The sequence below is a fragment of the Python bivittatus genome, unplaced genomic scaffold (genome assembly GCF_059951505.1).
Source record: "Python bivittatus isolate LINGU-HERP-01145 unplaced genomic scaffold, Pbiv_v1 ctg000330_np1212, whole genome shotgun sequence".
Lineage (NCBI taxonomy): Eukaryota > Metazoa > Chordata > Lepidosauria > Squamata > Pythonidae > Python > Python bivittatus.
Window position 1 is genome coordinate 20,074,427 of NW_028277058.1, and position 23,837 is coordinate 20,098,263.

The 23,837-nt window shown below is 35.6% G+C and overlaps 1 long non-coding RNA gene across 2 annotated transcripts in view; it reads right to left on the minus strand.

The window, feature by feature from the left end:
- The window catches only part of LOC112540846 (uncharacterized), a 43,992-nt gene that overhangs the window by 11,160 nt on the left and 8,995 nt on the right, over nucleotides 1-23,837 (minus strand). For both annotated transcript variants that reach the window (XR_003084901.2, XR_015796409.1), the window contains exon 2: nucleotides 18,973-19,058. This is a non-coding gene — a long non-coding RNA (uncharacterized LOC112540846). The remainder of the gene's footprint in view (nucleotides 1-18,972; nucleotides 19,059-23,837) is intronic.

The window sequence follows — 23,837 nt, forward strand, 5'->3', positions numbered from 1 at the left end:
CTGGCAATCATTTACTAACTCCTCTACTGATGGGCAACTTTAAAGCCCTGCTTTCTCTTCTTGCAAATATAGGATGTCTTTAAATAAAGAACTATCATCAATGAAGTTGGACACATAACTCTACTAGGAACCAACAATGAGTTGATGAATTTATTATTTATTATTCCACCAGTCTTGTATTTAAAAGGTAGAAGCTAAAATAAACACCTGGCACTGTAATGTTTTACTATATCTGAAACATATTCATATATTGGTGATGAAAGGACATACAGTATGTTCTCTAGTGAACTTCATTTGCTCAGTTATTTCTTCTGAGATTTTCTGTCTACATCATAATTGATTTTGTTTCATTCCATCCAGTTATTTTAAAATAATTATTAATTGCTATTAGATTGGTTGGAAAAGATAGAACCAGGAAAGTCAGGTTCTATCTAAAATTCTGTGACTTTAACCAAGTTTTCAGAATTTTTTAAAAATTAAATCATTTGAAAAATATATTTTACACAGATGCATCATCTTTGTTAAACAGCTTTTAAAGAATCTCAGACAGTAGAACAATAACCTTTAATGGGGCTGTGCAAAGCATTAAAAAGGGGCTCTTCACAAGATGCACTGACAGGAAAGAAACACCCTTTCTTGAAGTGTTATAATACCCATGTCCTTCGGAATGCTTGGCATAGCTGCTTCAAAGACTTTTTCTAATTGCATTCACACATAATAACTTGTTGTCTATGCATGTGCACAGGGTTTGTAGCAACCATGCCTAGCCTCCTGGAGAATGCTAGCTGCTTTAACTCTTCAAGGAAGGGTGCTTTGCACCAATGCAGTTTGTGAAGCCCTCTTTTCTAATGCTTTGCACAGCCATACGCTTTCATTTACACAGGAGAAGCTCACTCCTGTGCAGCAAGACATGGCATCCATTGCTTCTGTTTCTAATGGACAAATGTATCACCATACATCTGACCAAAATACCATCTTACCCTTAACAGTTGCGAAAGGTCCCTTAGCACCTGTCACATTCTCAAATTCACATTAAGAAAGAGAACTTAATCCATGTGGTGAAAATCAGCCTTCCTTTTCACCCAGCCTTTTAGCTGATGTTATATATGCTTTTTCTATTCAAATCTACAGTTAAGTTTATTTCATTATTAATACGTTGTGGGGAAAGGTGTCAGAATAAGAACAAAGCTGGTAAACAAGGGAGACATCTAGGTGTGCCGGTGAAATGATTTCTAGGTAATGCTGGATGAAACGGTGAATACATGCTAATTACTAGCTTCTTCAGAGCAGATCTCCAACTGCACTTGGCAACAAATATCACTTCCTTACATTCTGCCTGTGTCCAATGGAGTGGCACGCCCATCATCAGTTGCTAGCCACAAAACAGATGACAGTAACAAGGGACGTCTAAACCACAAAGTATAGGAGTTGCATACAGACTGTTATCCCAATGCCGCATCACAATGCCGATCTCAACAAAAAGATCACTGATTATGTCACGGATGAATAGGGCTGACAAAATAATGCAACTAGCAAACCGAAAGGAATTAAGTATCACAATGACAAAAGAAAAATGATGAACAGTATGAAAACCTTTGAAACATCTCAGGCATGACTAATAGAATGACAAAAATACTGGAAAGAAAAGCAGAAGAGTAAAATTGGAGATGGTGGACAAGATGCGGCAATACCTGCCCACTAATAAAGATAAATTGCCAAAACTAAGAAGCAAGGGACTTATATAACCAAAATTGCCAGTGTGGGGATAGTTATATTGGACAGACTAGATGTTCTACAGAATGCAGAATTAAAGCACAAGAAAGGAGCACTGGTCTGAAAAAAACAGGATAGTTGGCATTGCCTGAACCCAGATTACAAGGGCCAAATCACAAAACAGAACCTTAGCATTTTGGCTCACTGTGATAGATATCTCCCCAGAACTATTACAGAAGAAATTGAATTTTATAAACATTTAGTTGGGGAAAATGATTATCAACTGTCATCTTCATGGCAGTTAATAATTGATTGTGGTCATTCTGCTCCATTGGACACAAGCAATATATAAGGACTTTACGTCTGCTATCCAGTTCAGTTTCAGATCTGCTCTGGGGAAACTAGCAGCATGTCTAGCAAAATGTCAGCATGCATTCATTGTCTCACACAGCATACCCAGAAGTCATTTCACAAATAAATAGCAGCCTTAAAAACATATACTCTATGTTTTAACTATGCTTTAAGGCAATGATTTTTCATGTGATCTTGAGCTCTCTATGCTTCTGTTCAGTGGAAGTGATTTCTTCACTATTTTTGCTCACTAAAGAGATTTTGTACTCAAATATACTTTAAGTTTGAGTAACACATATTACAAGGCCTTGGGTAGAACACTTTCTTTAGATATCCATCATGGCAAGCCCAGAAATAAATCCATTCCTGGTTTCAGTTGACCAGTAATGCAGAGGAAAAACATTCATCCTCCCTAAAATGAAGGCTTAAACTATTGTATCAATTACTCAATTGACAGAAAAGAGGAACTGTTCTGTTCACTATACTTGTCTACATGAGAAAAAAGGGTCTATTACGGTGCTGTTCTATATCCAATTATCTTGTTTAAATCTTATTGATGCCACAGATCTAAGGAGGCTTAATCATTAATACAACAATTATTTAAAAGCAACTAGAACTATGCATTAATATATGCTAATTCTTACTATGATTTGAATGTGTCTTTTAAAGCTTTGAGCCTGAGTGAGGTGCCAAGAACTGGACATGATACCTCAGATGGAGTTGGACCAGAGCAGAACAGAGTAGAATTATTCCTTCCCGTGATTTGGAAATCATACTTCTGTTGATGCAGCGCTCTTGTCTTCCTGGCAGTCCCATCACATTGTTGGCTCTTATTCAGTTTGCAATCAAGATCTTCTTCAAGATTTTTTCACAAATATTGTTACCAAATCAGGTATACCCTTTGTGTATCTGTGTATGTGAATTTGGTTTCCTAACTAAAGAACCTAGCCCTCATCTCTGTTAAATTTAATGATGTCACTGTTTCTCCAACCTATCAAGAACATTTTGAATTTTATTTTTAGCTGTTATGTTGTACCTTCTGCAAATTTTAATAATCATTCCTTCCACTTCTCCATGCAAGTAATTAATGAAATATTGAAAAGTACATAATCCAGGACTGACCTCACAATACTTTTTTCCAGTTAGATAAGGAACAATTGAAGACAACTCCTTCAGTACAATTTTCAGGCCAGTATATAACCACTTAATTGTTACGATATCCACCTTAAATAACTAGCTTATTAATCAGATAGCATGAAATACTTTGTCAAACATTCTTCTAAGGTCAAGACATATTATATTTACTGCATTCCCACAATCTAGTAAGGAAATTATTTGATAAAATAACATTAGTCTGGCAAGACATTTTTCTTGACAAATCCATGCTGCATTATGGTAATTACTGCACTGTGTTTAAGGTGCTTACAGATCACTCTCTTTATGATCTGCTCTACAATCTTTCCAGGTATCAGTGTCAGAATGACTGCTCTGACGTTTCATAGATCTTTCCTTTCCTCTTTTTGTTTTTGGATCTTCACTAAGCTTTTCATGTTGCCACAATGGCTTCTTTTGCTGTCTTCCATTTTTTGTCCTCATTGGAATTGTTTGCAATTGTACTTTTAATATCGTCTTCTTTAGAAATTCCTATCCTTCTTCATCTCCTTCCATAGAATTCTACTTATCTGCTTTGAGTTTATTAAAATCCACTTTTTGCAGCTGAACATGCACGTTTGACTATACTAAGTTTCCCTTAAAATCAGAACAACAGTATTACATGGTCACTTCCTCCAATGTTCCTGCTTCTTCTACTTGCTCAGCCAGGTCTTCCCTATTGATTAGTATCAAATCAAATATATGTAGCTGATTCTGTTCTGTGTTCTACCACCCTTTGAGGAAGAGAGTTATTAGCAGGATAAGACAAAGTTGGTGTTGAAAGACCCTGCCTGGCAGAGTCTGTCTCCCAACAGATGTCAGGATAATTAAGTCTCCCATCACTATGTCTTTATGTCTCTTTGAAAGATTTGCAATTTGCTTTTTGAAAAGCATCATCCACATTATCTCCTTGTTGTGGAAGTGACAGTAGACACCAGCTTATGGCTTTTATATGGTCTACTACTTACTTTAACCCAGACCTCTCTATTGCACTCTATTGCAATTTTTAACATACAATGCAACTATTCCCTGTTATTTAGCCAGTTCAGTCTAGTTCATGAGAATTGGCTGTTACATTTTCATACACATTACAGTTAAAAGCCAGAATCTCATTTTTTCCTGTTCTGCCTGGATGAGCCAGTTGGTCCAAAAAATTGCGCTACATCAACCCAGTTCTAAAAATAAATATGAGCTTAGGACTGCAGCTGATGTCTCTTAACTAGTAAAGCTTTTAAAATAGTTTTAATTAGTTAACTTTGTATCTTATCAGCAATATGAAAAGGGAGGGGGAATTAAATAAGGAGAAAATCTCTGAGCACTCAGACTTAATCCTGTATATTGTCTATTTTGGGGTTTTATATTCTGAAGGGCTAACATGGCAATTTATTAGTTTCACTAATAATTCTGTGGGGGGCGCGGTGGCGCAGCGGCTTAATGACACTGAAAGTTGCCGGCCAGAAATGGTCAACGCTTCAGCGGTTCGAGTCCAGCCTTCGCGTTAAACAGGGTGAGCTCCTGTTTCCTCCCCAGTTCCTGTCAACCCAACAGGTTGAAAACTCACGTGAGTAGATAAATGGGGACTCTCACTCCGGTGGGAGGAAAAATGCTGGCGGCGCCTTGCAAAAAGGAGTCGGGAGCAGTTGCCGGTAAGCGTGAAACTGCGCTCGCCTGAAAAGTGCGCGAAGCAACGGAAACCCCGCCTCCTGCGCGCGCCAGCTGGGCTCTGCTCTAGGAAGGAGGCTCTGGCAAACCACTTCCGAAACACTTTGCCTTGAAAACTGCAAGGACTCGTCCAAGCAGTCACTGCAGGGTCAGCAATGACTGAGCGCAGACAAAAAAAATAATAATAATAATTCTGTTGACCTCCTCCCTTTCTATTACTTCTGTTCCTTTGGAACAAATGGTATCCTTCAGTTATTATATTCCAGTCATGGGAGTTATCCCACCGGGTCCATACCTTTTAAATCCTATTTGTTTTCTTGTACTAAGAGCATAGGTTGAACTTGTTTCTTTCTCATATGGTTAGTATTACTACTTAGACCAGCTTTTCTCAACTGAGATTCCATGGAACCATAGGGTTCCACAACAGGTTGTTAGGGATTCCACAAGAGATCATGACTGAAAAAAAAAATAAACATCACTTTTTGAACTTTGTGCACCACACAATGCTAGCTGTAGATATAACAATTGTAATGCAACCCTGGTTTTTGTGATACAGGGGAAATCAATATAGTCTTCTAGAATCAAGTCCAAGAGGGCTGCCTTCCCATTCCTCTATAATACATTTATCATTATATTTACTTATTTATATTTATTTGTTTATGACAATAATTGTTATGCAGCCTAATTCAGTGATTCTGCGTGGAAATAATCTGGCTGGAAAGATCATAGTTGTAGCATAACATGTTACAAGGACACTAAGTTTGGAAAGGCTGAATTTAGTGGGAAGCATGTGTACAATTTTATAGAGAATAAACAAATCAAAAGGGTAATTTTTGTCAAATATCTGCACAATAATTGAAAATGAACTACAATATTTAATTAATTTAATGTTTTTCTTCATCATCATACCTATATAAATATTCTTTTTCCAGTGGAATAGAAGAGAAAAATGACCTTTTTCTATAATCTCTGGATAGCTAAGATTTTGAATTCATGACTAAATTATTTTATTCTAATTATTCTTTTGATGTAATTATCAGAATGAATTTAATAAGCATAGGAAATAGTACTGCAGACCAAAATGTAAAAATAAAACTGAAATGGAACTTAGAGTCAAATAAGTATCTTCTTAAAAATCCATAATTAGATTTTGAGAAATGTGTTCACTCAGTGAGCAGTTGTCTTCTAAGCAAGGGTGGCCTATCCTACAGCTTCAAATAGTAAATGTGTCCTTGCATAGTTTTATGTGTGTCAGAACTTAAGAAGTCATAATCTATGCTATAAAACCTTTCATCTTCCTCCATTCCTGACATCTGGGGCAACTGAATCTCAGGAGGAGAATGTGTGGTTACACCATGTTCTCAGTTGTAGCCCCTTCCCATTATTAACTTCACTGAAGGAGCAAGGGAATGAAATGGCTATTAGGAAAAATCTTTGAAGAGGGAAAACATCCTTTTCTCAGGTATTGCAAAAGCAGGGCGTCAGCAAAATTATTATTTTTCCTTGGGAAGCCATAGGGCTGGAGTATATTCTAGCCTCTGAATGGCTAATTGAAGAAGGCTTAAATCAACCCCATGACCAAATGTTTGTTTGGAAAGGGTGAACTACTGAATGCCTCATTAAATATCAGCATGTTGAAAAGGGACTTTGCTTCATATATAACCTTCACATTGAGGAGCTAGCTCAAAGTGTAATCTGGGAAATGTACATTTATATACATTTAATTAAAACAAGCAGGAAAAATGAAATCTATTGTGTGTTAAACAAATAGTAAAAATAAGAACGGGGTTCCTACTGGGCAATAAGACCAAGGGAATACTGCTAGTAGAGTACAATTGTTTAAGAGAAAATATTAAAACCTTTATACTATTGATCTAATAACAGTTATTTCAAGGAAATGTCTTATATTCAGAGCTGAACTAGCCATTATCTGTGGACACTGTGGAGTAGATCTCAAGCATAGTGCAATTCATTCTTTGCATAATGTATGCCTTTTTACTTGGCTGGTAGCTTAAATGATGCATAATCCAAATGAATTGGCAATTTTTTTATTGCTTCAACAGGAAGCAATGGGCACATTGCCATTTGGGGAGATATTTAAGATACTGAGATATGAACTTACAGAACATGATTTCCTATCTGATCAGAATTAAAGTCAAGACACTCTGTGCTGATCAGAAATAACATAAATATGAAATAATTAAACAGCTCAACTCTGGATGATTGTACCCGTGTAGGTTTCTTGGCAGTGTTACAATGATTTGCCATTGCTTTCTTTCAAGGATTTTGTTTTTGGTGTTTTTAATTTCCCAGTCTAGCCCACAGACCTGGAATTCCCAGGCAATTCCCAATTCAATTCCCCAACCAGCACCAACCCTGCTTAGCTTCCAAGATTTGCCCAGTCAGCTAGATGCTGCCATCAGAAAAAGCTTCCAGTGAGGAAATGGCGAACTGACATCTCACAAACAGCAGGAGACATTATGGCTGAAAACGGCAGCTGGATCTGGACCACTGAAATCTCTCTGGAGAAAAGAAAGATCTTGAGATTGCCCATATGTACACTGGCAGCTGTTTTTTTGTGAACAAATGGTAGAAACCAACATTTTTGCAATTGGCTTGTAAACAGCTGGGAGTTGCAAGATTCTATCAAGCTCATAGCCATCAATGTAGCCTTTATGGACTCAAAGTTCAGCCAAACCTCACTTCTTAATCATTTTGGATTTTACTTTTATTTTCTACTGCTTTTTAAGATTGAGAACCTTCAGAACCACAAGTTGGATCATATTCACTGGGTGAGCTTTTTTTTCAATCCTTTAAGAAAGAAATTTTAATTATGAACTTATGGCTTGGGATTTTTTTTTTTTAATATACAGCAAAAGGGTGATTAAAGTGTTGATTTCAGAAAGTTTCAAAGGGTCCAGATGGACTGGATTTAAAATTTTGAAATTAACTATAAGATTCCTTCCCATGGGAAACTTTCTATGTTTACATCTGGAAAAACTGAGAGGATGTCTTTGAAGATTGCTTACTAGAGGGCACCAGAAGGAAATAAATACATCAATGATCCAGTGACAGAGATCTATGACTACTGAGCTAAGAAAATAATTTTAAAGTTATCTGCTATGATAGAAAAACTAAATGGTGTCACTCAAGAGGAACAAGTTCCATCGAATAAAACTGAAATTGATCTGAATGTGGATTTTAAAATGACAGCTTATAAGAAAGAGATGGAAAAAGATGAAACAGTAAATATACAAAAAGATGAAATATTGGATATACAAATGAAACCAACTGATGACTTAACAGTTAAAAAAGACATGCAAATAATAAACCAGAAGAGTGATGCGGATAACCTTTTTATACTGGATTTACAAAAGGGGCTTGTTAAATGTGCCAGTGACTTTGGGATGAAAAGAAAGCAGATGTTAGGATATTATTTGAGGAGACTAAAGGTTGTTGGGAGAAAGGGAAAAGAATACAAAATTGGTTTATTTGATCAAGGCTAAAATAAATGGCTTGCTAGCTTAGATAATGTTTAACGGATTTTTGCTGACCAGAACCAGGTGACAATGTTTTAAAGGTTTTGTTTATTTGAGGAGATGAGATGGGGGGATTTGTTTAAATAGAGAATGAGATATAAATGTAAAAATAAGGATTCAAAGTGGGCTCATTGTATATAGTTTGTAATAGTTATGTTGTCATTTCTGATAACCCTTAATGGGCTTCTGCTGATTAAGATGGAGTGATGAGGTTTTAAAGATTTGTTTACAGAGAATGGGGTGAGATATGGGATAAGGAGATGGTTGGTTTTATTTTAAGAGATGGTAATAAGTTGTTAATGTTGATTATACTTGCTGGGGATGAAGGAGGAGGTTTCTTATTTTTTCTTTTCTTTTTTGCTTTTTCTGCACTTTTTTATTTTCCATTTTTTCCTTTTTTTCTTTTTATATATTTTTCCTATGTAGATTATATTAGTTTCATCTATATAATATTATCTTTAATAAAATTATTTTTTTTTAATTTATTTTTTAAAAAATGGCAGCTAGATGCTGCCATGGGAGTCAGAAATACATAATACTTGTTTCTATAAATCAAAACATGTATACTGCTCACAATTAAAGTGGTGTAAGCATTGCTACTTCACCTTCATTTATTTATAAACAATCCAATGCAGTCAGGTTCAGAAGCACACATTAGCCACATTTTCATTTTAACTAGAGACCTTCTGTAGAATATGTACTATAAACCAATTACATGCAACTTTTCAGGCTAGGACTATTGTCCTGTTTGTGAGTCACCTTAATAACTCTGTGCAAATGAGCAGAGTATGCATTCTGCAAGTCTGATAGTTAAGGGCTAGATGAAACTCAGTAAAGAGAATCTACATCTGGATAGGCTGATTTTGTCTGGAAAATTACTGAGGAGGAAGGCTTAACCAACTTTACTCTTTTCCAACTTCTTTACAAATTGCCTGGTCTGATACAGTGATGGAATGTAGCTACAAAGAGTAGGGTGATGTGAGAGATCAAGGCTATCGGGAAGGAGATGGTGCATTCCAGGAAGGGGAAGGAGTCAAAAGACAACACAGTCCACAGGAAGAGCATTGGAAGCAAAAGAGGTTCAGGATAGCCACTCCCTAGAATCTCCCAGGGTATATCCACTTGATGCAGAAGTATAGATTTAATCTGGCAAGATTCCGTCTATAGGTGTAAGCAAATAAAGGAACTTAACTCAAATGGACTGTTTCACCATTGTTCTTGAGCTGGGCCTGACAGATACAGATCAAAAGAAAACCCAATGGGAAAAACAGAAATTAGAACACATCTATATATAAAATGGAAGAAGCCTTGGGTATTTTATCCATAGCTCATTAGAGCACAAATTGGACCCTGTTAAAGTGAAGGTGCCCTTGAGCCAAACATGGCCAGTGTTCCAAGTGGTGAGAAATTCCAGGAGCACTATACTTATTATAGCTTTCTTTGAGTGAAGGCATCTAGTTTTGTAGAATATTTGAGATTTTTTTTTAAGTAAATGAGAGAAGCACAGATGAAGGCATAGCTCAACTTCTGTAAATTGTACATTATCATTAGAGAGCTGTCTGCAAAAGAAACTTCCAAAGCTGGATCTCTTTGACTCTAAGATCAGTTAGCCTTTTGCTCTCTTTCATAGACATACTGGCCATAAATAAAGTATCACCATTAACAAAGAATTTGAAGTAGCAATGGTGTTAGTAAAAGTAGTAATAGAACTTTTCACATATCCCTTCTGTTGGCTTATGGTAGAGGTATGGTGCACTTCAAATGTTTGGATTATAATTCCCACAATTCCTGAACAGTAGCCTTATTGGCTGGGGATAATGGGAAATATCTGAATTCAACCAGACTTTGTATGCCCAGTTTAATTATACCAGTATCAGTGGACCTCCACTATTTAAGTAATGAAGACATGCACCAACAAACCCACTATCAGTCTCATTATTGAGATTTTTTACAACTAAATAAATACATGCACCCCCATAGCTAAAGCATTTCTGTCAAGTTTCCCGAATACAAGGAGTTACTGCTGGTTGCTTTTCAAACTATTTTGCTTATAACCAGATGCTTGCTGCATAACTTTAATATTTAGATTCTCTTTCATTACCTTCTGCAGGTCTAACCTTGCTGAGATTTACCCAAACCATGAAGTAAGGAAACTAAACAAAAATTAGTGGAGCTGTGAGGTTATGAAATTAATCAGTAGAATGAACAGCTGTCAGGGGAAACTTGTTTTCCCAGCAGAACAAGTTGAATAAATTGCTTAAGCTTAAAGTAATTACCAGTTTTTAATAGAAACTAGAGAAGCAAGAATAGATCTATTTTCCTTTTGTTGATCTTGCTTGATGTCCAAATAGAATAGCTCTGATCACCTGTAGCTTTCAGAAAGCAAGGAACACACTGACGGGTCTGTTAGCTTCTGGCTATTCTGTCAGCTACCCTTGCTAATCTAGCATGACTAAACATTGATCTCTGCCTGCCTGGGATGGATAATCTCCTTTGTTCATGGCTCCTTTGTTCAAGCCTCATTTATCAAATCCTGACAAACATTTCGTCTCATGTTCTCTTTGATCAGATATTGATTATCAGATTCATAGATAGATAATTTCATAGATTGATGATGAAGTTCTGGAGTGCCACCTATTAGACATACTTTGCCAGATGTTAATTAAATAGTTTGTATTTTCAACATCAGAGATATTTGGTTTATTGTCAATTTATGGAGCTATTCCGGGTAGTGCCTAGATTAGAAGATACAGCCATGAACAACTGTAGGTTGTTTGTTTGTTGTTTCCCTTGTATTTAAAACTGTTTATAACATATGTGACAATTTATATGCTGCTTCTACTATATTTGAGACTAAGGAGTAAATGAGAATCTTATATTTATTAATATTTAATTTCTATTTATAAAAACAAAGATGTAGGTTCAACATTGGAAATGAAAGGAGTGTTTCATTTTTTAAAAAAGTTGCATTCCAAGGCAAAACATGGGTTTGTGGATTCTTACCCTAAACCTTTTCTACTGTTTCATTCCACATTTCCCCCTCCCAGTTTTTGGTCATAGTTCAAAACTGTATTTAATATAGTTCCCCCATCCAAAATATAAATATCCTCTTGTTGTCTACATAGTTCCAGGCATCACCGGATTATTTTATTTCATTCTACTTTAAAATGGGGGGGGGGGGTAGAAAGAGAGAAAAACTAAATGCTACAAAATAAAATGCTAGACTCAAGTATAATTTTTTTTCCAAGACTGTTTTAAGCCCCTCACATCTGCTGGGGGCATTCTTAGAAAATAGAATGGATAGAATGTTTTATTATAGCCAGATGGGAAAGAGATCTGCAGCACAATGCTTTGTTTGGAAGTGTACCACCTACTTTTTTTTTTTTTTTTAAGGAAGCTGAAGGCAAGGGTAATGAGCATTTGGGAGGCTAGAGAAGAACATAGTGCAATTTTTCAAACTTGTGAGGATGGTCTAAGTTACTATGGCCAACTCCACCATAGCAATCATTTGTAAGAGTGCCTAAAACATGTTCTCAGAATTACAAACGAGACCATTGGATTGGTCATAAAAAGTTGGGGATGCCTGCTATGCCTGCGTTGAATACTTATTCCTATCATAATGGTCCTTGAGACTTTTCATTCCCAAATTAATTTTCTGGGAGTCTTTCCTATATGATAATGTTGTGTGTGTATTTTTCAAATATACATATATTTATTAAATCCTGCTATATAAAAATAAAAATAAAATAAAAATAAGTATCTCTCACTGAGGCCTCTGTTTTAACAATTGACAATGGTATTATCTTTTTAGTTAGTTATTGTCTGAGTAGAGAGACAGATAACTTGCTAGAAGGCATAGCATTTTTAATGACGCATTTGCTGCTTTCTAAACTCAGAGAAAAATAAATCAAAGCTAAAGAGATTGTCTTAACCCTGTATTTCTTCAAGACCTGCGTCACTTCATATTTAGATTTAGATTTTCTGAACTAACATGATGCAAAATTGCCCACATTTTCTTCATAATCAGTTCCTGGGGTTTGTTGAAAGGGATAAGTATAAAGCTGCAGGATTTGAGAAATCTTGTTTTTATTATTGGAATAACAAGTTTTGAGGTAGACGTACAAAATGCTTTTCTGTTGACACAGAATACAATTATTAGATGTGTTGAAGACTATGAATGAGACTTAAAATACAGCTGTCCCTCTAGGGTTAGGGTTAGGGTTTTTTAGGTTGAATCATCATCAGCAACATGTTTTATTTCTTTCTTTAAAACTTTTCCAAGCTCAGTTCTCTCTCTCTCTCTTTTACAGATTTTCTTGCTAATGTGTTCATTTTCTAGATGTGTCCTGATTTACCTGGTGAAGCAAAACAGATATTGTTGCTTGAAAAATATTTTTGAGTGGAAATATGTAAGAAAAAATTCTCCACTGAAGTGATCATTGTCTCTAATTATACACATTCAACTTTGCTGCTGTAAAATGATCTACAGTGGGAATTATTCTGGCTGAAATATGACTGCTGAGCAATTTTACTTTTCATACACAGGTGACATTACAATAAAAAGGGGAATGTTAGTTCAACTTGTTGCTACTTAGAACTTATGATGTCACTGTTTTTGTCTGTCGCTCTGCCTCTCCTTTTTTTTTTTAGCTTTCACTCTCTCCTTTTTCTCCACCCCCACATTTGACATACTGTCCTCAGTTTACCTTTACTTTAATAAGCCAATGCATTGTTCCTATTTAGATAAGAATAGTTTTTATGGTTTGTTGCAGTTTGCAATAGGTATTGCCTTATATATAAAGTTGGGTGCAACTATTTATTGTTTAACAGCATTCATAAACTGCCCCAATCTGACGAATGCTGAGTGTTCATGAGCAAACCAAAAATAGGATATCTCAAAAACTAAAACAATGAAATAATAAACATAATAATAATCAACAGACACTAAGAGAACACAGTTGATCATCTATGAAGTTGGTAACTAAAGCTGGGAAATTCTTAGTGGAAAGGTGTTAAATTTCAGTATAAGTAAAAACCATTTCCTTTTCACTATAACATGAACTATTTTAAATATTTCAAGACATAAATAATTCTTTATTCATCATGACTAAGTGCTATAGTAGAATAGTTTCTGCTTTAAGTACTTACAGTATTAGAACCATTCTATATTAATTTCTGTTCTAATGTAGAATAGGTTCTGATAACTGCTTACAATTATCTCCTTCAAACATTGTATGAAAATAATTTAATAAATACTTAATACTTTAATAGTACTATAAATAATAATAATAATATCATCCTATTATCCCACTCAATAGGTGGATAAAAATGCCAAATGCAGTCTAAACATCTAGCTGACTGTGCAACCAACCATAATAACAAGAACAATAATGGATAGTCTCATCGACCCTTGGCGGTCAATATTGACCACTTTGGGGAACCCTGATCTAGAACATACACTGTTCAGAAAAATCAAGAGCTGAGTAGCCAACACATGCTCAAAAATGCCATTCTTGGAATAGTGGCAATAAATACCCAAATCACTACACTAACTCTTCTTGTAATAAAGCATTTACCATTCTCACCAGATGTCAGTCCTTCCAGGTAAACCATACAGGAAACATGACTAGATGAGCTTCTTCTACTTTATTGTAAGGCTACATTAACAGAATCTTGCAAGTTTGAAAGTACCTGCCACCCTCCCTATTTACCGCCTGAGTAGTTAGGGTGTGTCCTTCCTAAGTGTCTTTTTCTGGCTGTTACTCTGTTGCAGACTCCTTTCTCTTTTATATGATTGTTCTCTAGGCAGCATCTCTTCCCCCCATCTTCCAAGTTCACCCTCATATTCCATCACATCAGTCAACCAGTCCATCTCTGGTTGTTCTTATTAACCAGGATAGGGAAAGATCATAGAGGGCCTCACCTCTCCAAGAAACCTGTTACTCCTTCAAGCTATGTCATTTGAAATGCATCCTGTTTAACTAGATAAGCCTATGCCAAAACTATACCTTCTGGTACTGCTTTAATTGTAGAGTCTAAAATTATGATTTAATCCACAATATTCCATGCAAATTAGTCACAGTGAGCTGCACAGCAGTCAGCTTCTTCACCCCTGGAGCCAGAATGTAGAAAACCTCTACATGAAAGCTTACATTTTTGGCTCACTTGGAGTGGGTACCATGTCATGGAGAATTAGACTTTTTGCCATCATCACTGTACGGACTGTAACCGAAGCTTGGTGATATTCATATCCAATCACTTAGAAAAATACATTAAAATAGGGCACCCATAGCTAATCACTGGTCCTGTATACATGACATGCTCAGACGTATCATTTGGTAAGTAGGTGGGAACATATCATGCAAAGTGCAAAGTGGATCCAAGCAACAAACCCTAAAGGCATTAATTTTACTCACAAATAGATGCAGGTTTTCTGGGAGCTATACTAATTCTCCTTGAATTGTCTGAACTTTTTACCCAAGGGCTCAGTGTCCCTTTCAATATTTATGATTGCGACAAAGTAATTTTTATGGAGCCTTTCTAGGCACTTTCCTCAGATGATCACAAGCAAATAATGGAATATCAGATCAACTAATTAAAAGGGGGGGGGTTGCTACAGTTGTTTACTAGGTGGAGATAGCACTGGTATTGGAGTTTAGCCAAAGTAAACAATTAGCTTGCTGCTTTTCTTAACCAGAGGCCTAAAGAAATTGAGGGAACAAACTTAGAAGATTAGTACCTCCAAAATCCATATTTCCAAAATAATTTTGGAATTTAATGACTGATATCTTTTAAGGTTATAGAAATACTTTGTATTAGTTTAAATACTAGATTAAGAGGCGAATGTATTATATATTTGTTCCTGTACCAAAGAAAGTCAGACGTTATCCTTATTCTTCCTTTTTACTTTTTCTTTCTTGTACTTTAAATTTCATTCCTGTCCTGATCTTTTCCCTTATTCAAAGTTTTTTTTTCTGTTTCCTTATATTTTACTCTTTGTTGAAACTTAATAAAGTTCTTTTAAAAACAAACAAAAGAAGAAGAAGATTAGTACCTACATAATTAGGAACTAAGTGTGTTTCCTATGAGGCTTTTAAGCTCTAAATTTAGTCAATTCCTAATCGATCTTGCTGGCTGGAAATTATGGGAGTTGAGGTCTACAACTGGAGGTTACCAGAGTGGGAAGGACATGTTTATGGGGTTACGAGTGCATCAAGAATGCATACTTTTATCCTGCTTAGAAGCTTTTTGGAGGAGGGTCAAGAAAAGAATGACAAGTAATCAACAGCATTATCTTCAGGGCAGTTTTTTTCCCCCTATTCATTCTATTTTGAGATGCTAATTAGATGAAACACAACTGATAGTTTTATACCAAGAGGATTTTTTATATTTGCTTTCTCATTTCAGAATCTATAGAGTCATGTTCTATTCAGTAAACATAAAAAGAGGCAAACACAGAGAGAATAATAAATAACATAGATCTATCTTACAAAATGTTGTTAACATTTCTTGATTGGTATGAATTTGTCTTCAGAGAAAGTAAGCTTGCACAATTATGAGGTTTCAAAAATTACACAACCCATCACATCAGAAATGAGATGCACACAGCCGCATACATATATAACAAAAAATACAAGAACGGAGAAAAATCAGCTGTGATGTTTGCTGGATGGCTAATACCATTAACTTGGAGTTACCCAACCAGTGTTAATTTTATATATATTAAATCAATAGTAATGTTATGTTTATATTAAATAGAAGTACATTGCTATCAAGGGTCACAGCAGACCTCCTTTAAGAGGCATTTCTGTATGGAATAAATAAATAAATAAAAACATGAGATAGCATGTTTGGCACTTCTTTACTTGTACACATGCATTCCCAGATCAGTTAACAGTTGCTCACCATTATGCTAGGATTTACTTGCATGAATTACTGTATGAATCAGTCAGTGTATGCACCTCCCTGCCACAATTTCTGGAATGTTAATTGTAAAATATCAGTATCATGACTTACATGGCAATATATCTTAGAAACAAAGGCAAAGGCAATTATTTCAGCATTCTTGTCCCTGAAATGTCACTACCTATTGCTGCCCACACACACTAAAACACATTTCTGGTTCTTAATAACATATTTTTTTACAGCAGCTATGTTACACAGTGGTCTGCCAAATCAAATGCTGTCTTCAAAAGGCTGAAATTAAAAAGGATAACAGTATCTCATATTGCATTTAATTTAAGTTAATTCTACATTTAATTTAATATTAATTATTTTGGTTAGAGCCATAATATTAACATGCTACTTCTGGTTGAGAAGACCTTTTTAACACAATATTTAAACTGTAATTATTTGAATAGAACTAAGTCCTACTAAGACCAGTGGGATTTATTTCTAAGATACTGATGGCGTGAGATAAAAGCCAATTATTTAAAGTGCTAAATAGAAAAAGCTTGCCTGCTTTGTCAAGTGGCAGATAGCCTTGGTTATTTACACAAGAAACATGGTATGAAACTGTATTCTTTCACATGTAAGGTTTATCACTGACATGTTTGTCAATGTCTCTGTTTTCTCTCCTGTGCTTAATTAGCCTGATCTTGCCCAACTTACGATCGTTCATGACAATAAAAACTGTTTATTGATTTAAGTTGCTGCCACTCTATTGATAGCATAAACTGTAAAGTAGTTAATTTTATTACACCTGTAGTTATCCTCCCAACCTATGGGAGGCAAAGATGACTCAAACCAGATTATCCTACTTCGTCCTTTGCAAAGTTGTTAAGCTAAAAGATGGTGACTTGCCAAAGTGAATATCAGAAGAATAGTTCATCCTCTTCCTATTATAATTATTCATATATAATTGCATATAAATACTGTAATATATAATATTAAAATATTATATTTATAAACAACTGTATATAAAGAATATAATATAAATACAATGTTTGAAACTTGCTATTGCCAATATTTCTTTATTAATAGAACTGGTTTATCACTTACACGGAAATATTTTTGACCCCCTTGAGTGTTTTAGACTGTGGATCTGCTGAGGGTTTTTGTTTGATTACATCACTCAATTGAATGCCAATATTGTTACAGAAGATGGGAGACTTAGGCAACCTGGGCTGATCTGGAGAAAAGCTAAATAGCTGGTTAGTATTTCTATGGGAAATCACCAGGTAATTCCAGAGCTGCAGGCCATACTGGGAAACTGAAAAAGCATCTTGGCTGGGAAAAAACAATAGCAAACCACTTACATATGGTTTTCAAGAAACACAGGGATGTATAGGTAGTCATTAAGAAACAAGCTTGATTTGCAACAGTCTTTACCTCTTAATGTAGGTATTATTTCTTGCCCATTTCTTACACATTCTAAAGCCTCCTAGAAACTCTTACTGTAGCTTAATCAAATTGCCTGCTTGTGCATTGCTTGTAAATGCGATACTGCAGTCTTATATTTCTTACTGCTACTCTACTAACCAGAAGGGTGAAGGAATGTGATTCCATTTCATACAAATGAGACAGCATACTGGCATCTCTCAGTCCGCAAAGGCCAAAAAGATTCAGCCCAAATATAGTGCAGTACTGCAACATTTTTTTTCCCCAGTTTAGGGAAAGCATACAAAGGAACAGTCTCAGTATGCACTTACAATTTCTTTAAAAGTATATGAGTCAGCAACAGTACCTACAAATGCTTTTGTCACTTCAGGATAATAATTGGGCAATGCTTTTAAGCAAGATGCTTTAGATGGCCAGAAGTAGAAGTCAGGATAATCCTGCAGCACTCTGATTAGCTTAAAAATACTGCAGTACATATGAAAACTGAGATTTGGATAAGAGAAGGACCAGATAAGTAGGTAAGTTTCTCAACAACACCTTTGCATAAGGTGGCTAATTGATCATTGGTACTATTGCTATATTATTGCTGCCTTTAAAACAGAACATTCTTGTCTTAACATTAGGTTTATAATGCTTTAATAAAACATCAACAGAGAATGAGAGTGACCTGCACAAAAGCAATTAAAAAAATCTACTGTATCTTGATATTTGGTGGAATTCCATAAGTATGGAACTTCCTTAAGGAAAGTATAGTTAATACTTTCTTAATATTTCAAGCAAGTTATAAAGATTTTATTGCAATCTGCTTTGCTTGAAGTGATAAATTGACAGAAATTTACATTATCCTAGATTTTAAAGTATTTAATTGGTTCAAGGATTATATATTTGTTTTGATCTGTTTTATGCTGTTATGTAAGTTTCAATTTTCATTATTTGTTATATTTTTAAGATACCATTTAATGATTAGAAGTTACATTGGGAGAATGCTGTTCTCTGAAACCAGTAGATGCATCTTTTAATTATTTTAACAATATCTGAGAGTAACTGATAAATGAATTCTGGGTCAGAATACCCAAATGTAACTTTCTTAATGATTTATCTTCATCTTAATTGATTATATGCACACATAATGACAAAGAATATTTCAGCATAATTTGTTCAGATTTTCACCTGACAATCTTAAAAACCTTTATAGCATAGTTTCTTGCATACTTACTATGAAATTAGCACCAGTGAATTTCAGTTGGATTTACAGACACATACTTGGGAACAGGATTGCAATCATATCTGGAACTGTGCCATCTGTTTCAACAAAAAATACTAATTAGATCCAGATCAGTTTTAATAAATATCTTCCTATGCATATGTATGCTTATAATTTACAGAATGAGAAATGCCTTCATTTAAAATGTATCCATATTTCATTCTAGATTTGCTTGACTTATGCTTAGCACAGTCTTGTGTTTGGAAATCAGTGCATGTATTGCAATATCCACAACGACATCATGTTTACGGCAAGCAGGACATGAATATTTTATCCATCCCACCTGCTGTATATTCCTTTTATAAAGGCTTATATTCATGGTTCCCAAATTGTGAGCCGTGGCATCCCAGAGCACCACAGTGAATTCACAGGAGTGCTGCAGGATCATGAACTACTATCTCAAGGTAGTTTACAATTTTAGCCTTGGGGCACCATGAAGAAATTACCAAGGCACTATGTGGTGGACTTGTGAAGTGGCCAAAAGGTTTTGGTCAGTAATCCACAGGTCATTGATGAAAATAATGGGAATCCCTTTTCAGATAAAACCAGAACTCTACTTACTAGGACTTATGGAAGAAGAATGGAATAAAAAGCAGGGTGTCTTATTGTTATATATGATTATGGTTGCAAGATTATTATACGTGCAGAAATAGAAAAATAACAAAGCTCCAACCATCGAAGATTGGATATTTAAAGTTATGGATTTGGTCGAGATGGCACAACTGACAAGTCTGTTTCTAGAAAGAAATTTACAGAGACTTTTACTAAAGGCTGGAGTCCGTTTATGAATTATATTACGAAGTAGAGAAAAATAGCCTATATATGTGTAGTTAGACATTTAGTTTTGTATTTGTAGGTTTGTTTTTGTATATGTTTATATATTGTGCTTTTCTATATTTTATGTGCAGTATTTTAATAAAGTTATATTAAAAAAAATTACAGACACATTAAGGGTGCCATGAACTGAAAAAGTTTGAGAACCTCTGGCTTATACAACAGAACTGAGAATAGACAATGCAAATTGCTGCACAAACAGCTGATTTTTCCCTTCTATCCTAGTCACATAACCTAAGCAAGAATTAGACCAGACCTCTGGTCCTGCAAAGACAACATAATTCCTCTGAATGAACCCATCATCCAAATTTTTGAATTAGAACAAGAGGTTTTATTCTGAATTAGAACTGGAAGCAGACACTTCCCTGAATGCAATTAAGCCAAATGTCAAACTTTGAAAAATATTTGCTTAATAAAAAAGATTAAAGCAAAACCTTCTCCAAGAGAAAAGCCTAATCCACTTTGTTCAGCTCATGCTACATAAACAAAAGCTGAAGGTATGCTGGAAAACTCAGCCTACATGATGGATAGACTGCACTAGTTAATTTCACGCATTTATATCAGTATTAATTTATCTATGAAGATTTTTCTATGCCTGCATGAAAAATGTTGAACTCAGCTTCAAATGGGCCAAATTATCAGGTGAAATTAATAATATTAAATGATTAAGGGAGCTTTGGTTCTATATCCAGATTAGAGTCCCACTGTTAAGAAAAAGAGTAGAATTAATTATTAACAGCTACTTAACAGCTACTTAAACTTTGGATTATCAATTATTTGGGCGTTACGGTGATGAGATTTAAAATAACTGTCTTAGGAATTTCTATGTTCAACTGCAATTGATGTCAAGAAATAGGCATTTTCAGATTCAGATTCAAATCAGAATCTAAACTAATGCTGAAATATATGGTTGTTGATAGGTAATGATGCCAGGAGTTTATCTAAAGAGAAGAGAAGCCAGGAACAGAAAGCAAAAACTACACTGAATCAATCACTGATGTGCTGAGAAATGGAAATAGAAGAATGAGCATAGTTCTAAATACTGATAGTCCAGGACAAATAAAACAGTGGACCAATATAACAAATAGTCTGAGGGATTGTCAACATAACATTTCAACTATTTCTCTCCCGTTATTAAGAATCAAGCCCTCAGTGATCATATACATGACAAAGGTCCTATCTAGAAGAATAACTATGAATTAAAAACAAGAAGTGAAGGGAGAAAAGAGGAAGGAATGTACAGTACATCCCCGGGTTAAGAATGCCCAGTTTAAGGACAACCCATAGCTAAGAACGGATTCTATTGTAGCAAAAGTTAAATACACAATGAATTGAGTTAAATACACAATGGTTCGAGTTCATTACACAATACAGTAGAGTCTCGTTTAACCGACCTTCGCTTATCCGACATTCCATCTTATCCAATGCCCCTAAAAAAAACACAACAACATGCATAAATCGGCGACGAGAAAAGTGTCTGCTTGTTTGCGAGCGTGAGTGTACTCTTTCATGTTGCTCCTGACGGCGTGGCACCGCAACACAAAAATCGATTGCAACAGGCGCAGCGGATCAGGTTTTTTTTTTTTTTTTACCACACTCAATTGTTACTGTGTGTTATCCGACATTTTCGCTTATCCAACGTTCTGCCGGCCCGTTTATGTCAGATAAGCGAGACTCTACTGTACTACTAATACAGTATTATACAATAATACTGTTCTGGCTTACATACAAATTCAACTTAAGGACAGATCTTGGGAACAGAACTCATTCTTAAACTGGGGATTACCCGTATACAGGTCCCTAAACAATTCCTATGATATACCTTCTTCCATCCAGAACAATGATGATGCCTGTCCTGTGACAGAATTGCCTTGTACAGGGCTGCCTATCTGGTTCTCTCCTTGTCAGCTGGCATTTCTGATGGAAAACAAATGAGAGCCCTGCTCCAAAACATAGTTTATCTAACTGCTACCACCAATCTCTATTCCCTTTTTAAAGTTTCGAGGTCAGGGTCTATAGCAGTGTTTCTCAACCTCAGCAATTTTAAGATTTATGGACTTCAATTCCCAGAATTCTCCAGCCAGCATGCCATATCTATAGAATACTTTGGCACTATTTTTTTAAGGCTGTGTTCACATGACATGCTAAGGATGACAATTCAGCTAAATGAGCATGCTACATCTTACTCTATATTGTGCATGGCTCTTTAGCCAAGGTTTAGGATTACTGCATTCTGCATTATCCATATATGAAACAGTCATCATTTGTGACCCATTAAAAAATTAGATGAAGATTCTAGTTTCTGGAAGCCCCAAAATGTGGCCAGATTTAGACAACTTAGTAAACTCTAATGCTTGGCTAATGTAAACAGAGTTAAAATGGCTTCATGTGCTCATTAACATAATTTTTAGCTCAGTACATTGTGCAAACATAACAATAACATTTCCAAAAACTAGCTAACAATGTTTTAGCCTACCATGTTGTACAAACCCAACTAAATTGGCTGATTTATGTTTTGGTGTGTTGTGTGAACAGAGAATCATTAAGTTAACCATGGATAAGCATGTTATTTAAACACAATCATTAACTAAAAATATACTAATCTTACCCCGCTTAAGCTCACAGAACTTTAGTAACCTAATTCTATGGCAAAGACATGGGATTAACCGCAACACTGAAAATCTTCCTACATGAGCACAATAACAATGCTTATTAAGGGTTTCATTTTTATAGGAAAGCATAAAGCATCACTTCTCAAGTGGAACAACCTTTCTTGAAGTTCATAGAGGCCCCACCTTGCTAGACTTTCACAAGGTATTCAAAGACCATTTTCCCCCATTAGGCTTTTCTCAGTAATGGTGTGGAGGGATTGTGTTATTTTTTTAATAAAAAAATATTTATTTTATAGGCTGTCTGATTTCATCCAGACTTTCTTGATGAGATTATTTTTGTTGGGGGGGGGGGCTTGAAAACAAGCTGGGGTGTTTTGAAACAGTGGTGTTTTGTTCTATTATTTTAATAGTTACAGTAAACCACACTGTCTCTTTGAATTGGGGCAGTGTACAAATACTTCTATCAATAAAAAAAATATTAAGAACAAGCCTAAGTGGCTTAACTGTAAATATATCTTTCATGTGTGGTTATTCTTAACTAGCCCTTTGTAGAAAATAGCTCTTAGTGGCTTTTCCCTCAAACCAGATTCCATAGATTTTATTCTTTCTATATAGTTTCCAGGTCTCTTTGCTGAAACTTGAGGGAAACCAGACCTCTTCCACTTTGTTCACTTTAGTGTTTAATGTTAATGGTTCCCTTTTTCCAAGCTCGGTTATACTGTTGGGGGATGCAAGTGACTGTAGGGAAGGGGGAATTTATCAGTATTTCTTCCTTCCCTATTCCATCAGCAAAGATGCTCCATCGGACAAAAGGCATCCGCGGATGAAAAGAGCGCTGTTTTCCATGGGAAACAGATTCTGGAGCCAAACCATTGCTTTGCTATTATATCAATACCTTTAGGAATGTATGCTGAATACATGAAAAGAACCACAAAAGGTAATACCATGAATTTTCATAATCTGTAGCAAAAACTTCCACCTGAAATATTATTTGCCTCACCTGCAAATGCCTCTTTGAGGAAGGGGGAAGTATCACTTGTCTTCAGGGAGGCAGTGAAGTACCCTGTGATGAAGGGGATGTCTCTCAGTCTAGCCTTATTTGGACAACTTTCACCCAATCTCTGATCTTCCCTTTTGGGGAGGATTTTGGAGAAGCTGGCAGGGCTCCAGCTACAGAGAAGGGAATGAATTATCTAAAACCCTTTCAGTCAGCATTCAGGTCTGACCATGGGATAGAAACAGCATTGGCAGCCATGGTAAAGGACTTTTGTTGGAACCAGGATAGGGGGAGCGAAACCCAGATTCAAAAGCTGCAAATGGTTCAAAATGGAGCAGCCCAACTCCTGGAGGGAGGAAGTAGGTTTAGCAGTG